Source organism: Pseudorasbora parva, chromosome 3, assembly GCF_024679245.1.
Source record: "Pseudorasbora parva isolate DD20220531a chromosome 3, ASM2467924v1, whole genome shotgun sequence".
Lineage (NCBI taxonomy): Eukaryota > Metazoa > Chordata > Actinopteri > Cypriniformes > Gobionidae > Pseudorasbora > Pseudorasbora parva.
Genome location: NC_090174.1, coordinates 8495409 through 8515922, shown reverse-complemented (window position 1 = coordinate 8515922; position 20514 = coordinate 8495409). Strand labels below are relative to the sequence as shown.

General features: G+C 38.2%; 23 non-coding genes across 23 annotated transcripts; all 23 read left to right on the top strand.

Annotated features, from left to right (window-relative positions):
• Positions 1–11395: 11395 nt before the first annotated feature.
• On the top strand, positions 11396–11468 carry trnar-ucg (transfer RNA arginine (anticodon UCG)). The gene has a single exon. It is a non-coding gene; the product is annotated as a tRNA-Arg (tRNA).
• A 1631-nt stretch (positions 11469–13099) lies between these two features.
• trnar-ucg (transfer RNA arginine (anticodon UCG)) lies at positions 13100–13172 on the top strand. Its single transcript has one exon. It is a non-coding gene; the product is annotated as a tRNA-Arg (tRNA).
• Positions 13173–13341: 169 nt separating this feature from the next.
• Positions 13342–13414, top strand: trnar-ucg (transfer RNA arginine (anticodon UCG)). Its single transcript has one exon. It is a non-coding gene; the product is annotated as a tRNA-Arg (tRNA).
• Positions 13415–13825: 411 nt separating this feature from the next.
• Positions 13826–13898, top strand: trnar-ucg (transfer RNA arginine (anticodon UCG)). The gene has a single exon. It is a non-coding gene; the product is annotated as a tRNA-Arg (tRNA).
• A 1132-nt stretch (positions 13899–15030) lies between these two features.
• Positions 15031–15103, top strand: trnar-ucg (transfer RNA arginine (anticodon UCG)). The gene has a single exon. It is a non-coding gene; the product is annotated as a tRNA-Arg (tRNA).
• An 892-nt stretch (positions 15104–15995) lies between these two features.
• trnar-ucg (transfer RNA arginine (anticodon UCG)) lies at positions 15996–16068 on the top strand. The gene has a single exon. It is a non-coding gene; the product is annotated as a tRNA-Arg (tRNA).
• A 412-nt stretch (positions 16069–16480) lies between these two features.
• Positions 16481–16553, top strand: trnar-ucg (transfer RNA arginine (anticodon UCG)). Its single transcript has one exon. It is a non-coding gene; the product is annotated as a tRNA-Arg (tRNA).
• Positions 16554–16723: 170 nt separating this feature from the next.
• Positions 16724–16796, top strand: trnar-ucg (transfer RNA arginine (anticodon UCG)). Its single transcript has one exon. It is a non-coding gene; the product is annotated as a tRNA-Arg (tRNA).
• A 168-nt stretch (positions 16797–16964) lies between these two features.
• On the top strand, positions 16965–17037 carry trnar-ucg (transfer RNA arginine (anticodon UCG)). Its single transcript has one exon. It is a non-coding gene; the product is annotated as a tRNA-Arg (tRNA).
• A 169-nt stretch (positions 17038–17206) lies between these two features.
• trnar-ucg (transfer RNA arginine (anticodon UCG)) lies at positions 17207–17279 on the top strand. The gene has a single exon. It is a non-coding gene; the product is annotated as a tRNA-Arg (tRNA).
• Positions 17280–17448: 169 nt separating this feature from the next.
• Positions 17449–17521, top strand: trnar-ucg (transfer RNA arginine (anticodon UCG)). Its single transcript has one exon. It is a non-coding gene; the product is annotated as a tRNA-Arg (tRNA).
• A 167-nt stretch (positions 17522–17688) lies between these two features.
• trnar-ucg (transfer RNA arginine (anticodon UCG)) lies at positions 17689–17761 on the top strand. Its single transcript has one exon. It is a non-coding gene; the product is annotated as a tRNA-Arg (tRNA).
• A 171-nt stretch (positions 17762–17932) lies between these two features.
• trnar-ucg (transfer RNA arginine (anticodon UCG)) lies at positions 17933–18005 on the top strand. The gene has a single exon. It is a non-coding gene; the product is annotated as a tRNA-Arg (tRNA).
• Positions 18006–18172: 167 nt separating this feature from the next.
• On the top strand, positions 18173–18245 carry trnar-ucg (transfer RNA arginine (anticodon UCG)). The gene has a single exon. It is a non-coding gene; the product is annotated as a tRNA-Arg (tRNA).
• Positions 18246–18413: 168 nt separating this feature from the next.
• Positions 18414–18486, top strand: trnar-ucg (transfer RNA arginine (anticodon UCG)). The gene has a single exon. It is a non-coding gene; the product is annotated as a tRNA-Arg (tRNA).
• A 169-nt stretch (positions 18487–18655) lies between these two features.
• On the top strand, positions 18656–18728 carry trnar-ucg (transfer RNA arginine (anticodon UCG)). Its single transcript has one exon. It is a non-coding gene; the product is annotated as a tRNA-Arg (tRNA).
• A 169-nt stretch (positions 18729–18897) lies between these two features.
• trnar-ucg (transfer RNA arginine (anticodon UCG)) lies at positions 18898–18970 on the top strand. Its single transcript has one exon. It is a non-coding gene; the product is annotated as a tRNA-Arg (tRNA).
• A 169-nt stretch (positions 18971–19139) lies between these two features.
• Positions 19140–19212, top strand: trnar-ucg (transfer RNA arginine (anticodon UCG)). Its single transcript has one exon. It is a non-coding gene; the product is annotated as a tRNA-Arg (tRNA).
• A 167-nt stretch (positions 19213–19379) lies between these two features.
• On the top strand, positions 19380–19452 carry trnar-ucg (transfer RNA arginine (anticodon UCG)). Its single transcript has one exon. It is a non-coding gene; the product is annotated as a tRNA-Arg (tRNA).
• A 169-nt stretch (positions 19453–19621) lies between these two features.
• Positions 19622–19694, top strand: trnar-ucg (transfer RNA arginine (anticodon UCG)). Its single transcript has one exon. It is a non-coding gene; the product is annotated as a tRNA-Arg (tRNA).
• Positions 19695–19862: 168 nt separating this feature from the next.
• trnar-ucg (transfer RNA arginine (anticodon UCG)) lies at positions 19863–19935 on the top strand. The gene has a single exon. It is a non-coding gene; the product is annotated as a tRNA-Arg (tRNA).
• A 167-nt stretch (positions 19936–20102) lies between these two features.
• On the top strand, positions 20103–20175 carry trnar-ucg (transfer RNA arginine (anticodon UCG)). The gene has a single exon. It is a non-coding gene; the product is annotated as a tRNA-Arg (tRNA).
• Positions 20176–20344: 169 nt separating this feature from the next.
• trnar-ucg (transfer RNA arginine (anticodon UCG)) lies at positions 20345–20417 on the top strand. The gene has a single exon. It is a non-coding gene; the product is annotated as a tRNA-Arg (tRNA).
• The last annotated feature ends 97 nt before the right edge of the window (positions 20418–20514 follow it).

Below are 20514 nucleotides of genomic sequence, written 5' to 3'. Positions count from 1 at the left end.
ATCTCTGGTGGGTGACCAGAAAGGATTATAAGATATAAGCCTTTATAGTAGCATTCCTCTGTACAAATGTTGAGTCTAGAGCTTGTAGAAATCAGGGGCAATGCCTACTAATCTATGTGCTTTGAGAAATGAACTAATGCAACTAATGGAGAATTGACAGTTTTACAGTATTTGTTAATGATTGATCTTAATTAGTTTATGCTTGTCATTGAGGTGTAAAATAGTGGTAAACTTCCAAAAAGGGGACCTAATGAGTCTAAAATTATTTAAATGCAGGTATATTGAAATGTAAAAACAAAACCCTCAATTTTCCTATATGCCCTCCCTATTCTAGCTTATGCCAGTCTAGGCAATGTTCAAAGCTTAGTATTTCAGGCACTTTTTGTGATTTTTCACCTCTTCATGATGGATTGCTTCCTCTGTTCCTCAGTTGTAAGTCGCTTTAGATAAAAGCATCTGCTAAATGAATTAAATGTAAGAGTCAGAGAAGCTGTGTAGGCCTACTGGCCAGGTATAAATACTAAAAAGGAGAAGGTGGTGAACTGTTGTGAAACATGGGTCTCACTTTATTTTAATGGTACTTTTAACGCATTCTGTTAACTATATGTTGCATCTACATGTCTACTAACTCAGAGTGTTAGTCGAGTGACTGGTAGGGTTAGAATAAGTTGACATGTAGTTGCAAAGTTACTTACAGTCAGTAAAATGTCTTTTGGGGAGTAGCACAATAAACTGTTAGCAGCTATCAAGCAGACAGTCTACTAATACTCTAATGAGAGTTAGTTAACATATAATTAAGTGCAATGTCGACTGAATGTTTAGAAGGGACCATCAAAATAGGGTTTTTCTGAAACATGTCTTAAAGACTGAAACAAGCAAGCTGAGGAACCAATGATCAGCAGGTCAGACTTCTGAAGCTTGGGAGATGATTGACACTGATCCCTAGCCATCTATTGGTGATATATTATCAATGAGATGGCTTCACTTGCAGGAACAACAGCCAGTAATGTAATAACCACAAGCCAAACACAAAATTCCTACATCAGGAATTGTGACAATTGGCCATGTTACAATAGGAGTTCCAGCTATTTTGCAAAGCAATACAAATTACAACATCTAATCTCCAGCCCACTGCATGCACAATCGAAAAGGGAATGCAGATCCTCAAATAAACTGTGGATGATGGGTCAGATCCTTACCTGTTGTACCACCCTTTTCAACAAAACTATTGCAGTACGGAAAAAAAGCTGATAAAATTAAAACAGACCAGCTATCATTATAATAGCCAAAATACTACCACCTCTTTACATGAAGCATGTGTTGAGATTTGGGGTGAAAAAATATCCCAGATCTTACAAGTGCTAACAGAAACGGGTCAAGTGCTCAGAAGAGCCTGAACTGTCATAGAAACATTAGACATTTTGATTTACCTGTGCTAAAATGATCAATATCTATAAACGATGAATATCTAATTCTAGAAAATAGATGCATAAAGCATGATGTAGACAGTTTCAGTTTATACGGGGTTTTAGTGTCCAATGACATGCATAGTTTTGTATTCATATTGTTTAAAATGTATTTTTTCATATCAATTATCAAGACAATACATTTTAAACAATATGAATTTGCGTGTGTAGTTTTATTTGAATTATGTATCTCTCTAAATAAAAGGAGTTCAGATAATTATAGATAGGACATTGATGTGCAGGAATGGTTTACCAATACCAATTTAATCACTCCAAAAGAAAACATAAATTAAACATTTTCAAGCAACCAACTTTACAATTTTTGGACCACTTAAGATGGAAATACTGGTAACAATGCTGGTCTGGTGTGTATAGTGATCTTCCACTTTATGGGGGGTTCCTTTGGGTATTTGACCATGTAGTGACAAAGTTTTGGATGAATGTATTTAAACATGAACATAAACAGTTTAAATGCTGTTAATTATATTCTCTTTGAAAACCAATTCATTTTTGCTCTGTCTAGATTCTTGTACCTCTCTCTAGTCTAAGGGTGTAGACAGAAGTTACAATACCAGTGTATTATTGATTGGGTTTTTTTTATAATTTTTTTTTATCTTATCACCTTTAGTTGTTATTTGACTTAATATGCTATTTATGTTTAAAGCAATAAAAAGAATGAATGAATAAATAAATACATGAAATGCACATTGTGTACTGTTATTGCATGTTGTATATTGCAATGTATTGTTTATATATTGCAAATTGTGTTTAGTGTACATTGTATTGTATGTACATGGAACACAGTAATGGATACTTTCACACTTATTCTAGACTTATTCTTTTCTACAGTCAACTGTTCAGGAAAGGATTAAAAAGTCAATATATATAACACGTTTTATTAAAAATATTTTCACAGTTTCACTTGTAATGTCACTGAATAATTGAAAAAATATAACACTGAGAGAGAATAATAGATCAGAACATACCTTTTCATTTAAATCTACCATTAATGTGTTTCATTAAAGCTTTGCGTGAATTGTGTGGAGTTAAAAATCTGTCAGGAGTTATAGAACAATGAAGCACACTTGACATGAGTAGGGAACTTTATCTTGTTTACTCACTTCCGTGTTCACACAGTTGGTGCTTCTCATTTCTTATTTGTGCATCCTCATTCCTTTTCTTGCTTCCTTTCCTCACGTCTTAGCTCCACCCCCTTAGGATGCAAGGGAAAGATACACCTGTGATTCCTCGCTCATGACTTCTCAGGAAGCTTCCTCACTCCTCATTCCTCATGGTGCAATTAGAGAATTGAGATGCCCTTCAAGATGGCTGAGTTTGATTGGTTTCTGTGTCACAGGCTGGAGGATGGAGGAGCAAGGAAACAAGGAAGCATCTATTTGAGTATTGATAAGCACCCATTACATCATTACACAACACGTCAACAGTTCAGACTTCCTGTTTTAAAATAGTAGTCAACAATACAGTTCTACTTGCAGCAGGCCCAGCTCCAACTTTGAGATGTAAGTTGGACCAAGTGACATTCCTGGTGGGCCGGAGATTTATCATAATTGTATTATTTCCCTGTAACAGTATTTGAACTGATTTCCAAGAAATGTTGATTTCTAAATTCTGAAATGAGTGCACAAACCAGCAATCTCATGCTCAACGGCATCATGAGCATCACGCGTCATTTAAATTATTACAATATATTTTCCATAGTGTCTTGATTTACTCCACAACCAGGGATGATTCCCCATGCAGCAGCTGCATCACATTATTGTGTAAATAATTCATTTATATTATTAGATGGCCTAGTCAATAAAAACGCAATACGCAAAACATATAATCAGCTGCTACTATATGGCGGAGAAAAAATAAAGAAAGAGGAGAGCCGGCAGCAGCTGATTTCAGGGCTGAGGTGGTAGCTGAGCTCCGTCCAGTTTGTCTCGACAAAGTTGGTCCAACAAGATCTAAAAGCTGCTGAATTTGCTGTTGTGGCGAAATTTATTTTTAATAGCAGCTTCTGACATGGTAGCCGGGGGACTAAAGTTTTCACTTATGAAATAGTGCACATACACTAAATGGCTCTGCGGACGGCGCCATCTTTGATTTAGCACAATTCTATTTGCTGCCAAAGTTTGACTAAACTCCTCCACAATCATTCCCTAGGCTCCTAAACTTTTCCTGTCTAATGGTTTGCCATGATGTACCTGATGAGGCTGATGTACCTTTGGATATCATTAAAAAGCTAACAACCATTAGTGTTTGTAATGACATTTTTTATGACAATTTTAATCCTTGCATAAAAAATGTTTTTCCAACTAGCCTAATTGAACACTGGGTGTATGTTACAACTTCGGAATTATATTTGTATAGACTTACATATAAAGAAACTTTTTGCACAGTGTGGCCACTAGTAGCCTAGAAATCTAGACGCACCCTAGCGGCAGCAAATTTAATCTGCCCGTAAGTGTCGTCTAGCAACTCTCAATACCCTTCTGAGCTGTATTCCCCTCACTCTTGCCGGGCCAATCACATCGTGTATAGAGTCGGCGGGCGGGGCCATAATGATGACGGCTGAGTTGCGTTTGCGTGCTTCTAGTAAACACAGAAACTGGCGAACGGCGGTCTTTCGAATCAGCTTTGACCGCGACTCTGGAAGACTTGGAGTTAAGCTTTTCTCTGAGAAAAGAACAAAGAACGGCACTGAAGTCATTCTTAAAAAGGGAAGATGTGTTCGGAGTTTTGCTGACCGTATACGGCAAATGTTTAATCTATCAACAAGCTCTTTCACCTTTGTTGCTCTGGTTGGTGGTAGCGCTATCCGATAACGGCTTAAACCAGTTTGGAACTATTTTTCTTGGGGTTTTCATGGGGTTCAGAGTCCAGGGCTGCATTTCCCGATAATGTTGTCTCTTAGGTATTAGACAGGTATTCGATTAAACATCTTAATTGTTGAGAAAATGAAACAAAATAAAATAATAAATTGATGCTACAATGAGCATTTACTGCTTTTAAAAAATGCAGGTCAGGAAGCGGGTCGGGTACAATATTTTCTTTACAGGTTGAGCACGTTATTTGACCAACAGCTGCATTTTTTATGGACTTCACAAACAGCTTCAAATACTGCTTGGATTTACTTTAGTCAGGACTTTTTAATAACTCCGATTGTATTCGTCTGAATACAGAATGTCATATACACATATGATGACATGAGGGTGAGTAAATTGTATTAATTTCAACAGGTAAAAATCTTCAGCGAAAACTTTGTCTATGTTTAGGATGGGAATCCAAGTCTTTAACAGTGTAAAAAGCTCAGTATGCATGAAACAGCATTTCACCCCCCCTTTAATATAGGCCTTCTGATTCGAATCGATGCGTGGGTGTAAGAAAAAAAATCCATATTTAAACTTTACAGAGTAAACCCTTGAAGTCTTCCATTGTATGGTGGTTTAGTTTTTTTTTACAGCCACCATGAGATGGTGCCAGACAGTCGACGACAGTGTACAGCATATGGGTAGTAGTACCAGTCAAGATAATTTTGGGGGGTTGTCATCTGGGAATAACATAAGGCTTGAATGCACAATTGACCAATCAGAACCAAGTATTTCACAGAGTCGTGTAATAAACAGTATTATACTTATATTATTATAAGTTTGGTATGGTTTGAAATGTCTCAGTGCGACTGGAATGTAAACCAAAATGTAACAAATGTTAAAAGTTTAGAGATATTTTCCTTATTGTGTGTGTGATCATTTGGTCTTTTACCTCCTGTTAAAGTGTAAACTACAGGTCTGGAGACTTGATAAATGAGGTCAAGCATGTCATAGTCTTACTGTTTAAAATATTATTTAATGCTATGAATATTACTTAATGCTAGTAATATTCTAGTGCAGAAGTACCATCTAAATTGTGGCTGTGGCCCAGTCCCCTAATGGATAAGGCATCAGACTTCAGAGCTGAGGATTGTGGGTTTGAGTCCCATTTGGTTCATCTGAGACTGTGCAGAAAACCGGTTGCAAAATGCCAAGCATGCCACATTGTTTTATTGGCTATTCCTAAATGGATTCTTGTACAGAATAACTGAAAAGATTATTGTGAATTGTATTCTCTGAGAGAAGCAATCTAGCAACAAGAAGAGACAGTAGCCTAAGTGTTTTGTATCTTTTTCTCGTTTGATTTTTAGCTCAGTTGTCGTTACTTAGAAACTTTGTTTGTTTACTGTGTTCACGTGCTCTAGTAAACCTCAGAATCTTTCTTCTTCACCTGGAGCTTGGTGTCGCCATTGGCCCAGTGTTTCTAAACTTTTTTTAGTCATGGCACCCTTTGAAAATTTTAGAAATTTTGTGGGACACCCTCACATATGTTACGCTAGGGTTGGTAATGGTATTGCTCACGGTTCAGTTTAATCCTTATTAAACTTACAAAAGCTATTCAATCAAGAGCAGTCAGTGATGTCCTTATCTTTTGTTTGACATTAAACAGAGCAGTAAAGGCTACTGCCCCTTTAAGACCCAATACAGGGATACGCGTCGACTTTTTTGACTGTGTACAGTACACTTAAGGCATACAGACAATGTCTGCTAGAATACTCATCAAGATGGACATGTTAACATACTTCTTGTGTGAGTTTGTCCGTTCAAGCACAAGACTTGAAAGAGATCTCAATATGTGCGGGCTGTGAGACGTGCACACTTTTGGGATGAGTGCACAGAGATAAATCTTCTCTCAGTGCGTAGTTCTCATTCGCGTCTTCAGGCGAATATACCCAGGTGATGACGGTGAAAATGACTGGACTGGTCATTTTCGGACATACAGCAGCACTCGCATACATTGAACACATTTTACAAAGAGAGACCTTTTTGCCCATGTTGTTCTTTTATTATCACTATTACTGAGAAGCCAGCACATGTATCCATCGACAGAAACATACATAAAACATTATTTTCAAGTTACAACAAGAAGTAATATAAACTGCAATTCCAGGCTCCAGAAGGGAGCAGAATCGTATTGAGCCCCATGTTAAAATGCCCAACTTTACAGCAGAAAAAAACATGTTCACAGCCTGGTACATGTAGGCTAGTATATAGTGCCGCATACATATACTAATGTTAAATAGTGCCCGCTTTGAGGCGGAGTGATCTGAAGTTGTTGTAAGGGGTTGTGGGCTGTTGTGGTGCCTTGGCTGTTATTAAAAAGAGTAAACAGATTTACTTAGTGTCATCCTTCCTCTCACCATGACACATTTTAAATGACCACAAACAGAAACTAATACAGTACAAATTGTGTTTTTTGCCTATACGGCTAACTTTGACCTTCATGACAACTGTGAGGGGGTGATTTTTTATTATTATAACTTATTCGTTTACGTTATATAAAAGGTGTGATCGACATCGGCTGCGGCTGGATGCATGAGATCGGCGAGAGTACGCTTGAGCTGCGTTTGCAAACTTTATCACAGCTGAAATTAAATAAATGCAATATTTCTCAAATACACAGATGTTTTGGATTACATTTTCATTCAATACTTTATGTACTGCTTAATAAAGCGTCTATTTGGACAAGATTAAAGTTCAATATATAAACCTACACTATCAATGAAGCAACAGTCCAGTTTGATAAACATGACAATATAACATCGCGACTACATAAAAAGAGGTTTTACTGTTATAAATAAATTATTTGTGAGCATTAGCGTAACATAAGGTTTTAGAATAAACACGAAACAAACGTGATCGCTGTCATGCGGTGAATCCGGCCAATCGTGGATCAGCTGTGTCGTCATCAGAGCTCGAGCAGCCTCCTGCAGTCCCCCTTGAGAATCTGCACCGGCTGCATCCAGTAGTATATTCCTGCACAACCGGAGGCTGCAGTTTCAGGACCCCAGTTTCAGGACCGCAATTCTAGGACCCTCGTTTTTTGTGACAGCACCACCTACAGAACTGGATGATATAGCGGTGTGCTGCAGTTTCAGGACCTCAGTTCTATGACCCATGTGGTTTAGTTAGTAGCCTACATAGTATAAAGATATTTAATCTCAGGAGTATATTTTATGTGATTTTTTTTAATTCAAAATGCATCAGAGGTTAATTACAAAGTGTGTAATGCCTGCTTTGAGTCACAATTTTAAATTTAAACACATTAATTTACACAAAATAAAATTTTAAAATGTATATCAATCTTTAAAAAAAAGTTGAGTACCTTAAAAATCTTAGTTTCTTGAATTATACTGTATATTGATTAACCTCCTTAACTTTAACTAATTAGTTCATTATCAGGTAAAATAAAGATGGAATCAGTATATGCAGTCACTAAATTACAGTCAGATATTTTAAAGATTGTAGAGAGGCAAGACAAGACTCAAGAATGATTGAAGAATATATATTTATGTCATTTTTGCAATAACAACAGCACCAAAAAAAGGCCCCTTTTTTCATCAGTTGCCTCACAGACGGAATGGCTGTATATATATATATATATATATATATATATATATATATATATATATATATATATATATATATATATATATATATATAGACACACATATGTATATATATATATATGATTTAACACTTGTGCACTGTTGGAGTTGTAGAGAGAGAAGGCCAAACAGAATATTAATGTTACTCATGTCTAATTCCAAACTCCAAATTTGTAAGTATATAAGAGCAATACCCACCAATTGAGACCATGGTACTATACAGTTGAAGCTGCATACAGTGTGAGGCAACTATTGTAAACATTTCCCATACACCTTACTAAGCTGGATGATGACTGACAGTCCTTATACTAATCTGGTGAACATGGCAGTTTTGATAAATAAGCCATGACACAAAATGAACTGCAGATGATAACATACATTCAATAAAATACTGCACAATTTATAAAAACCAGCAAGTGTTGAAAATACAAATATATATTGTTATAATACCCTTCTATTTGGAAGCGCTCCATCAAAAGAAGACACCACCACTTTCTAATGAAAGCCATGTCCATCTGAAAGATGTGTGATATTGACAGATACTATATAAGCATATACTTATATAAAATAAAAAAATAAAAATAAAAAACAACAACAAAAAAACACTGAGACTCTAAAATTAACATGACAATCCTGCAGTCATTTCCACAGTGATGGCGTGGCAATTCCTAAAAGCAAAAAAAAAAAGGTAACATAGGCTATATGTCAAAAGCCATTGCCATCTCGGTTACATTATGAAATCTACATGATATGCAGAATGGAATATAATAGTATTTGTTTGAAGTAGCTAAATATGCATTTATTAATCACTGCAATATTATGCCCAGTCTTTTCAGTCCAGCTCCAAGGATAATAAAAAAAAAAATTGTGCAAGATTCAGAATTCAGAAAAAAGTTTCCCCACTAATACAGTAAGCTACAAGTAAATCACACACCCTTACACCAATATGCATTTGTCATCTTTTTAAGTTTAATAATGTGCTGGCTAGATGTATTATAGTCATTAAAAATCAAAAAGGATTTAATAAATCATGGCCACGCCACGATCAAGAACATCATAGTAATTAATAAAACTAGCACACAAATTATTAATTCGTGTGAATTTATTCTTAATTCATAGTTAGCAGCTCACTTTAGTACATTTTGTTTTTCGTTTAAACGTTATAAAATAAAACTTGACTGAATATCGGTACTTACAGTCTGATCAGTGTCCATCGTCCATCTTAAATTAGTGTTTTGGTGATTCAATTCGGTAGGTGGTGCTGCCACAAAAAACTAGGGTCCTAGAACTGCGGTCTTAGAACTGGGGTCCTGAAACTGCAGCCTCCGGTTGTGCAGGAATACCCTTCTCGCTGCATCAGCCGGATGCTCTCGAGTCGCTCTCGTGGTACTTTGTTAACATACGTCCCAGTCACGTGCCGTCGGCGCTGTCTTAAGTCGGACAAAATTTCTAACCGGCATGCACTGCTTCAAGTCTGCCACCGATCGGTCTGTGCATCGCTAGTTGAAGTCGAACAAGCCTAAAGACTTAAAGTTCTGCATAATTAAGGGTGTGGTTACAGATGGATAGCCATTTATCTGCCGTCTATAGTCATTGCGTCACCTAAGCTAAGCTGCCCACATTACGCCTTTTTGCCCATTTTCTGTTATCCGAGAGTGACACACGATGACTTGCTCACAACATGGCAACGCCCAGCTCGCCCCTACTTTAAGCTTCAGAACGGCTTATCGGAATCCTATGGGTGACGTCACTTCGTCCATATTTTTTTACAGTCTATGCTGCAGACATGCACAAGATGCACTGTCAGTCGCGCATTTACACTTCCACTCAAAAGTTTGTGATCAGTAAGATTTAAGTTTATTTGATTTAAAAATGTTATGCTTATCAAGGCAGAGTAAAAAGAAAGTATTGCAATTCAAAATAAGTCTTGTATTGTAATATATCTTAAATATGTATTCTGTAAAAAATATGAACGAACTGAATATGTTCAGTATTAAATTGTTTAGAAATAAAACATTTACGAACATATTTTAACAAATTAACACATTCTGAATACAAACATGAATTTTCAAAAATAAAAAAAATGAAAAATTGTACCAAACCATTGAAGTGTATTTGAAAGTATAAAAATAGGAAACTGATCTTTTAAATTGCAATATTTCACTATTTAATTTCACATTTTTATGTATTTTTTGATTAAATAAATACAGCTTTCATGATCGTAAGAAACTTTTAAAACATTAAAACAGTTTATATTATATATAGCTGCTCAAGTTCATTGTGTATAGAGAGATCAGAGGGTGCAAAAACAATCAAAAATATTGAGAAAATCACCTTTGAAGATGTCCAAAATAACTTTATAATGAATTAAGTCATAGCTTAACAAGTCAGTCACATTGATACTGCTACTGTCACATTAACACAGTGTTAATATACTTCAAAAAATACACCAGACATTTTTTTTTAAATCAACAGCAGTTGGTGGTTGAGTTTTGTAAATGATTATACTTATCATTGTAAACATAAAATATATATGTATACGCACACAGCAGAATGAAAAAAAAAAAAAAAGAAATGGACAATGTTTGTTTAATTTTTTTTATTTTGTGTGCGACAAAAGACTGGATGTTCACATTTTTTTCAAATATATGCAAGTCCTGCATAAATGTAAAAACACATCAGTGACTCTACAAGATCGTCCTCAATACGGTCTGCACTGCAGTACTGTTCCAAGGCCTCAGTGGCTTCTTCATCCTTCATGCACAGTATACGAAGAAGCTGAATGGAGCCAAGAAGATCACCAGAGTTCTCCAAGCACAACTAACTGGTAATTTTAAGATTGGTCATGATACGCACCTAAGAAAAGAAACAAATGCAAAAGAGGATAATTAAGAATTTCCTGAACAATAATGGCTGCAACCAACTTTTCATGGAGCCACCTGTTAGGTGCAGGTAATCACTTACGCAATTCAGCCTCCATTGCATTTCTTCCAAGAATAGTTTTACTGCAAGTAGGGCAATGATAGTGGTAAAAATTATAATTTATTTGACAAAGATTAAATACCCATAATGTCCAACTTCACAGACTGTTAGTAATTGAGAGGCTGTTCAAGACATGTATCTTTTTAATTTAACATTCAAGATGTTTATATATGTTTACACGCTACCTTTTTTCTGTTCAGGGGAAGAAGATAAACACAAACATCTTGAATGCTGGATAAAAAAAGAAATGGATTATACACAAACAATGAGTTTGATAGTGTGTGTGTGAGAGTTGATACACTGCAAAAAAAAAAAAAAAAAAAAAACCGCTCTTCTTAGTTTTTTTTGTATTGTTTCTAGTCAAAATATCTAAAAATTCATACATAAAGAAACATTTACTAGTCAAGTAAAATTGTCTTGTTTTGGGAAAAAATGTTTCTATTTAAAATGTGGCTATTTTTATGGCCCAGTGGCCTAATGGATAAGGCGTCAGCCTTCGGAGCTGAGGATTGTGGGCTCGAGTCCCATCTGGGTCATTAATGGAAGCACAGAACACCAGTTCCATGAGGTTTAGCATTGTGCAATCTTTGAGTTCCACTTTCTGAGAGGATTCTTGTACAGTGTCAAAGACACCAATGATTTTCTCCGCATTTCAGCTTAATATCTGACACAATCTCCAAGAGATGTCTTTACTAGTTTTTTTATGAACCAGTGGCCTAGTGGATAAGGCATCAGCCTTCGGAGCTGAGGATTGTGGGTTCGAGTCCCATCTGGGTGATTTATGGAAGCACAGGACACCTTTTCCATGAGGGTTAGCATTGTGCAATCTTTGAGTTCCACTTTCTGAGAGGATTCTTGTACAGTGTCAAAGACACTGATGATTTTCTCCGCATTTCAGCTTAATATCTGACACAATCTCCAGGAAATGTATTTACTAGCTTTCTTGTGGCCCAGTGGCCTAATGGATAAGGCATCAGCCTTTGGAGCTGATAATTGTTGGGTTGAGTCCCATCTGGGTCATTTATGGAAGCACAGAACACCAGTTCCATGAGGTTTAGCATTGTGCAATCTTTGATTTCCACTTTCTGAGATGATTTTTGTACAGTGTCAATGACACAGATGATTATCTCTGCATTTCAGCTTTGTCGTTTACACAATCTCCAGGAGATGTATTTACAAATATTTAATATTAAATATTTATAATTTTATTATCTTTGATAAAATGATTCAGATACTCACCCTCATATTTTCTTTTATGTATTACACTATTTAACACTTTCCATGTTCCTTGTATATTTTGTTTATGTTCAATCAATAATTTTGTAAAATATTCTTTTTTACTGTTTCTAATTATATTTACTAATTTATTCTTAAATTCTTTGTATTTATTTTCAGCATTTGTTGTTCTACATTTCAAAATTTTTTGATACTATATATTTTTCTTCTTACATGCTTTTATAATGCCATTAGTAAACCAAGGTTTCTGAATTTTACTATTAACTATAATTGATTTAAGTGGACAGCATTTATCATAAATTTTTAATATTTTTTCCAGGAAAATATCATAAGCCTCATTTGGGTTTTCATAACCATAGACCTCATCCCAATTTTGCCTGCTCAATTCCTCTTTAAAGACTTCTATTGCTTCTGGTGTTCTATGTCTCACAATTCTAGACTCATATGTTGACCTGGAATTTACTTTAAATACATTTTGGAAAACTGCAAAAACTGGTAGATGGTCACTAATATCGGTTATTAAAAGCCCTGCATCTAATTGATCCATTTCATTAGTGAAAATATTATCTATTAATGTTGCTGATGATGTTGTTATCCTACTTGGTTTTACTATAACTGGAAATAATGTAATATTATAGAAGGTGTTAATAAAATCTGTGGTCCCTTTATGCTCTCCCGGATTAAGCAGGTTAACATTAAAGTCCCCACAGAATATATAAGTCCTGTTTCCACTTTGACTTTGATACAAATCTAAAAATAAATTCATTGAAGGTTTCAAGCGGCATACAACTAACAGTTACATTTTTTTCAATCTTTGAGTTCCACTTTCTGAGAGGATTCTTGTACAGTGACAAAGACACAGATGACTTTCTCAGCATTTCAGCTTAATCTCTGACACAATCTCCAAGAGATGCTTTACTAGCTTTATTGTGGCCCAGTGGCCTAATGGATAAGGCATCAGCCTTCGGAGCTGAGGATTGTGGGTTCGAGTCCCATCTGGGTCATTTATGGAAGCACAGAACACCTTTTCCATGATGGTTAGCATTGTGCAATCTTTGAGTTCCACTTTCTGAAAACATTTTTGTACAGTGTCAAAGACGCCGATGATTTTCTCAGCATTTCAGCTTAATATCTGACACAATCTCCAAGAGATGTCTTTACTAGTTTTCTTATGGCCCAGTGGCCTAATGGATAAGGCATCAGCCTTCGGAGCTGAGGATTGTGGATTCAAGTCCCATCTGGGTCACTTATGGAAGCACAGAAAACCAGTTCTATGAGGTTAAGCGTTGTGCAATCTTTGAGTTCCACTTTCTGAGAGGATTCTTGTACTGTGTCTAAGACACAGATATTTGTTGTCTGCGGTTCATCTTGATCTTTGACACGATTTCCAAAAGATGTCTTTGTTTGTTTTTTTGTAGCTCTGGGCCTAATGCATAGGGCATCAGCCTTCGGAGCTGCGGATTGTAGGTTCCAGTCCGATCTGGGTCATTTATGGAAGCACAGAACACCATTTACATGAGGTTTAGCATTGTGCAATCTTTGATTTCCTCTTTCTGAGATGATTTTTGTACAGTGTCAATGACACAGATGATTATCTCCACATTTCGGCTTTGTCATCGACACAATCTCCAGGAGATGTATTTACTAGATTTCTCGTGGCCCAGTGGCCTAATGGATAAGGCATCAGCCTTCGGAGCTGAGGATTGTGAGTTCGAGTCCCATCTGGGTCATTTGTAAAAGCAAAGAAAACCAGTTCCATGAGGTTTAGTGTTGTGCAATCTTTGAGTTCAAATTTCTGAGAGGATTCTTGTACAGTGTCAAAGACGCCAATGATTTTCTCCACATTTCAGCTTAATATCTGACACAATCTCCAAGGGATGTCTTTACTAGTTTTTTATGGCCCAGTGGCCTAATGGATAAGCCATCAGCCTTCGGAGCTGAGGATTGTGGGTTCAAGTCCCATCTGGGTTATTAATGAAAGCACAGAAAAACAGTTCCATGAGGTTTAGTGTTGTGCAATCTTTGAGTTCCACTTTCTGAGAGGATTCTTGTACAGTGTCAAAGACACCGATGATTTTCTCCGCATTTCAGCTTAATATCTGACACAATCTCCAAGAGATGTCTTTACTAGTTTTTTTATGGCCCAGTGGCCTAATAGATAAGGCATCAGCCTTCGGAGCTGAGGATTGTGGGTTCAAGTGCCATCTGGGTCATTAATTAAAGCACAGAATACCAGTTCCATGAGGTTTAGTGTTGCGCAATCTTTGAGGTCCACTTTCTGAGAGGATTCTTGTACAGTGTCAAAGAAACTGATGATTTTCTCGGCATTTCAGCGTAATCTCTGACACAATCTCCAAGAAATGTATTTACTAGCTTTATTGTGGCCCAGTGGCCTAATGGATATCCATCAGACTTCGGAGCTGAGGATTGTGGGTTCGAGTCCCAGCTGGGTCATTTATGGAAGCACAGAACACCAGTTCCATGAGGTTTAGTGTTGTGCAATCTTTGAGTTCCACTTTCTGAGAGGATTCTTGTACAGTGTCAAAGACGCCGATGATTTTCTCAGCATTTCAGCTTAATATCTGACACAATCTCCAAGAGATGTCATTACAAGTTTTTTATGGCCCAGTGGCCTAATGGATAAGGCATCTGCCTTCGCAGCTGAGGATTGTGGGTTCGAGTCCCATCTTGGTCATTTATGGAAGCACAGAACACCTTTTCCATGAGGGTTAGCATTATGCAATCTTTGAGTTCCACTTTCTGAGATCATTTTTGTACAGTGTCAATGACAGATGATTATCTCCACATTTCGGCTTTGTCATTGACACAATCTCAAGGAGATGTATTTACTAGTTTTCTCGTGGCCCAGTGGCCTAATGGATAAGGCATCATCCTTCGGAGCTGAGGATTGTGGGTTCGAGTCCCATCTGGGTCATTTATGAAAGCACAGAACACCAGTTCCATGAGGTTTAGTGTTGTGCAATCTTTGAGTTCCACTTTCTGAGAGGATTCTTGTACAGTGTCAAAGAAACTGATGATTTTCTCAGCATTTCAGCTTAATCTCTGACACAATCTCCAAGAAATGCATTTACTAGCTTTATTGTGGCCCAGTGGCCTAATGGATAAGGCATCAGCCTTCAGAGCTGAGGATTGTGGGTTCAAGTCCCACCTTGGTCATTTATGGAAGCACAGAACACCTTTTCCATGAGGGTTAGCATTGTGCAATCTTTGAGTTCCACTTTCTGAAATCATTTTTGTACAGTGTCAAAGACGCCGATGATTTTCTCAGCATTTCAGCTTAGTATCTGACACAATCTCCAAAAGATGTCTTTACAAGTTTTTTATGGCCCAGTGGCCTAATGGATAAGCCATCAGCCTTCGGAGCTGAGGATTGTGGGTTCAAGTCCCATCTGGGTTATTAATGAAAGCACAGAAAAACAGTTCCATGAGGTTTAGTGTTGTGCAATCTTTGAGTTCCACTTTCTGAGAGGATTCTTGTACAGTGTCAAAGACACCGATGATTTTCTCCGCATTTCAGCTTAATATCTGACACAATCTCCAAGAGATGTCTTTACTAGTTTTTTTATGGCCCAGTGGCCTAATAGATAAGGCATCAGCCTTCGGAGCTGAGGATTGTGGGTTCAAGTGCCATCTGGGTCATTTATGGAAGCACAGAACACCTTTTCCATGAGGGTTAGCATTATGCAATCTTTGAGTTCCACTTTCTGAGATCATTTTTGTACAGTGTCAATGACAGATGATTATCTCCACATTTCGGCTTTGTCATTGACACAATCTCCAGGAGATGTATTTACTAGCTTTCCTGTGGCCCAGTGGCCTAATGGATAAGGCATCAGCCTTCGGAGCTGAAGATTGTGGGTTTGAGTCTCATCTGGGTCATTTATGGAAGCACAGAACACCATTTCCATGAGGGTTAGCATTGTGCAATATTTGAGTTCAACTTTCTGAGATCATTTTTGTAAAGTGTCAATGACAGATGATTATCTCCACATTTCGGCTTTGTCACTGACACAATCTCCAGGAGATGTATTCACTAGCTCTCTTGTGGCCCAGTGGCCTAATGGATAAGGCTTCAGCCTTTGGAGCTGAGGATTGTGGGTTCGAGTCCCATCTGGGTGATTTATGGAAGCATAGAACACCAGTTCCATGAGTTTTAACATTGTGCAATCTTTGATTTTTCACTTTTTGTGAGATGATTTTTGTACAGTGTCGATGACACAGATGATTACCTCTGCATTTCAGCTTTGTCTTTGACACAATCTCCAGGAGATGTATTTACTAGCTTTATTGTGGCCCAGTGGCCTAATGGATAAGGCATCAGCCTTCGGAGCTGAGGATTGTGGGTTCGAGTCCCATCTGGGTCATTTATGAAAGCACAGAACACCAGTTCTATGAGGTTTAGTGTTGTGCAATGTTTGAGTTCCACTTTCTGAGAGGATTCTTGTACAGTGTCAAAGACACCGATGACCTTCTCAGCAGTTCAGCATAATCTCTGACACAATCTCCAAGAGATGCATTTATTAGCTTTTATTGTGGCCCAGTGGCCTAATGGATAAGGCATTAGCCTTCGGAGCTGAGGATTGTGGGTTCGAGTCCCATCTGGGTCATTTATGCAAGCACAGAACACCAGTTCCATGAGGTTTAGTGTTGTGCATTCTTTGAGTTCCACTTTCTGAGAGGATTCTTGTACAGTGTCAAAGACGCCGATGATTTTCTCAGCATTTCAGCTTAATATCTGACACAATCTCCAAGAGATGTCTTTACAAGATTTGTATGGCCCAGTGGCCTAATGGATAAGGCATCAGCCTTCGGAGCTGAGGATTGTGGGTTTGAGTCCCATCTGGGTCATTTATGGAAGCACAGAACACCAGTTCCATGAGGTTTAGCATTGTGCAATCTTTGAGTTCCACTTTCTGAGAGGATTCTTGTACAGTGTCAAAGACACCAATGATTTTCTCAGCATTTCAGCTTAATCTCTGACACAATCTCCAAGAAATGCATTTACTAGCTTTATTGTGGCCCAGTGGCCTAATGGATAAGGCATCAGCCTTCGGAGTTGATGATTGTGGGTTCGAGTCCCATCTGGGTCATTTATGGAAGCACAGAAAACCAGTTCCATGAGGTTTAGTGTTGTGCAATCGTTGAGTTCCACTTTCTGAGAGGATTCTTGTACAGTGTCAAAGACACAGATGATTTTCTCCGCATTTCAGCTTAATCTCTGACACAATCTCCAAGAGATGTATTTACTAGCTTTATTGTGGCCCAGTGGCCTAATGGATAAGGCATCAGCCTTCGGAGCTGAGGATTGTGGGTTCGAGTCCCATCTGGGTCATTTATGGAAGCACAGAACACCTTTTCCATGAGGGTTAGCATTGTGCAATCTTTGAGTTCCACGTTCTGAGATCATTTTTGTACAGTGTCAATGACAGATGATTATCTCCACATTTCGGCTTTGTTATTGACACAATCTCCAGGAGATGTATTTACTAGTTTTCTTGTGAACCAGTGGCCTAATGGATAAGGCATCAGCCTTCGGAGCTGAGGATTGTGGGTTCGAGTCCCATCTGGGTCATTTATGGAAGCATAGAACACCAGTTCCATGAGGTTTAGCATTGTGCAATCTTTGATTTCCACTTTTTGTGAGATGATTTTTGTACAGTGTCGATGACACAGATGATTATCTCTGCATTTCAGCTTTGTCTTTGACACAATCTCCAGGAGATGTATTTACTAGTTTTCATGTGGCCCAGTGGCCTAATGGATAAGGCATCAGCCTTCGGAGCTGAAGATTGTGGGTTCGAGTCCCGTCTGGGTCATTTATGGAAGCACAGAACACCATTTCCATGAGGGTTAGCATTGTGCAATATTTGAGTTCAACTTTCTGAGATCATTTTTGTAAAGTGTCAATGACAGATGATTATCTCCACATTTCGGCTTTGTCATTGACACAATCTCCAGGAGATGTATTCACTAGCTCTTTCGTGGCCCAGTGGCCTAATGGATAAGGCATCAGCTTTCGGAGCTGAGGATTGTGGGTTCGAGTCCCATCTGGGTCATTTATGGAAGCACAGAACACCAGTTCCATGAGTTTTAATGTTGTGCAATCTTTGAGTTCCACTTTCTGAGAAGATTCTTGTACAGTGTCAAAGACGCCGATGATTTTCTCAGCATTTCAGCTTAATATCTGACACAATCTCCAAGAGATGTCTTTACAAGTTTTTTATGGCCCAGTGGCCTAATGGATAAGGCATCAGCCTTCGGAGCTGAGGGTTGTGGGTTCGAGTCCCATCTGGGTCATTTATGGAAGCACAGAACACCATTTCCATGAGGTTTAGCATTGTGCAATCTTTGAGTTCCACTTTCTGAGAGGATTCTTGTACAGTGTCAAAGAAACCGATGACTTTCTCAGCATTTCAGCTTAATCTCTGACACAATCTCCAAGAAATGCATTTACTAGCTTTATTGTGGCCCAGTGGCCTAATGGATAAGGCATCAGCCTTCGGAGCTGCGGATTGTGGGTTCGAGTCCCATCTGGGTCATTTATGAAAGCACAGAACACCAGTTCCATGAGGTTTAGTGTTGTGCAATCTTTGAGTTCCACTTTCTGAGAGGATTCTTGTACAGTATCAATGAAACTGATGATTTTCTCAGCATTTCAGCTTAATCTCTGACACAATCTCCAAGAGATGTATTTACTAGTTTTCATGTGGCCCAGTGGCCTAATGGATAAGGCATCAGCCTTCGGAGCTGAGAATTGTGGGTTCGAGTCCCATCTGGGTCATTTATGAAAGCACAGAACACCAGTTCCATGAGGTTTAGTGTTGTGCAATCTTTGAGTTCCACTTTCTGAGAGGATTCTTGTACAGTGTCAAAGAAACTGAAGATTTTCTCAGCATTTCAGCTTAATCTCTGACACAATCTCCAAGAGATATATTTACTAGTTTTCATGTGGCCCAGTGGCCTAATGGATAAGGCATCAGCCTTCGGAGCTGAGGATTTTGGGTTCGAGTCCCATCTGGGTCATTTATGGAAGCACAGAACACCTTTTCCATGAGGGTTAGCATTTTGCAATCTTTGAGTTCCACTTTCTGAGATCATTTTTGTACAGTGTCAATGACAGATGATTATCTCCACATTTCGGCTTTGTCATTGACACAATCTCAAGGAGATGTATTTACTAGTTTTCTCGTGGCCCAGTGGCCTAATGGATAAGGCATCAGCCTTCGGAGCTGAGGATTGTGGGTTCGAGTCCCATCTGGGTCATTTATGAAAGCACAGAACACCAGTTCCATGAGGTTTAGTGTTGTGCAATCTTTGAGATCCACTTTCTGAGAGGATTCTTGTACAGTGTCAAAGACACCGATGATTTTCTCAGCATTTCAGCTTAATCTTTGACACAATCTCCAAGAAATGCTTTAACTAGCTTTATTGTGGCCCAGTGGCCTAATGGATAAGGCATCAGCCTTCGGAGCTGAGGATTGTGGGTTCGAGTCCCATCTGGGTCATTTATGGAAGCACAGAACACCTTTTCCATGAGGGTTAGCATTGTGCAATCTTTGAGTTCCACTTTCTGAGATCATTTTTGTACAGTGTCAAAGACGCTGATGATTTTCTTAGCATTTCAGCTTAATATCTGACACAATCTCCAAGAGATGTCTTTACAAGTTTTTTATGGCCCAGTGGCCTAATGGATAAGGCATCAGCCTTCGGAGCTGAGGATTGTGGGTTCGAGTCCCATCTAGGTCATTTATGGAAGCACAGAACACCTTTTCCATGAGGGTTAGCATTGTGCAATCTTTGAGTTCCACTTTCTGAGATCATTTTTGTACAGTGTCAATGACAGATGATTGTCTCTACATTTCGGCTTTGTCATTGACACAATCTCCAGGAGATGTATTTACTAGTTTTCTCGTGGCCCAGTGGCCTAATGGATAAGGCATCAGCGTTCGGAGCTGAGGATTGTGGGTTCGAGTCCCATCTGGGTCATTTATGAAAGCACAGAACACCAGTTCCATGAGGTTTAGTGTTGTGCAATCTTTGAGTTCCACTTTCTGAGAGGATTCTTGTACAGTGTCAAAGAAACTGAAGATTTTCTCAGCATTTCAGCTTAATCTCTGACACAATCTCCAAGAGATGTATTTACTAGTTTTCATGTGGCCCAGTGGCCTAATGGATAAGGCATCAGCCTTCGGAGCTGAGGATTGTGGGTTCGAGTCCCATCTGGGTCATTTATGGAAGCACAGAACACCATTTCCATGAGGTTTAGCATTGTGCAATCTTTGAGTTCCACTTTCTGAGAGGATTCTTGTACAGTGTCAAAGACAC